The following is a 333-nucleotide window of genomic DNA, read 5'->3' as shown; positions in this document are numbered from 1 at the left end:
AGTTACGACAAAAAAAAATTATAATTAAATCTAATTAATTTAAAATTTAATTTTTAATTTATTATTTTTGTTGAATAAAAAAAATATTATTGTTCCATATTTTCTCTTCCAGAAAACAGTCCAATGGTTGAATTGATCCCGTCGGTTTTCAATTTTATTTCAAGTAAACTCTAGAGAGTAACTAAGGCATAATTAAAGATTAGGTGACATATATGGATATATATACCTACTTTCTCTACTGATTAATTACAACAGTTTATTATTAATTAGGAGACGACGACTATATATATATATCCAAAGAACATTATTTTCATGTATGTATATTCAATCGGG

The sequence above is a fragment of the Arachis ipaensis genome, chromosome B04 (assembly GCF_000816755.2).
Source record: "Arachis ipaensis cultivar K30076 chromosome B04, Araip1.1, whole genome shotgun sequence".
Lineage (NCBI taxonomy): Eukaryota > Viridiplantae > Streptophyta > Magnoliopsida > Fabales > Fabaceae > Arachis > Arachis ipaensis.
The sequence above is the reverse complement of the archived record's forward strand: the minus strand, read 5'-3'. Positions refer to the sequence as shown.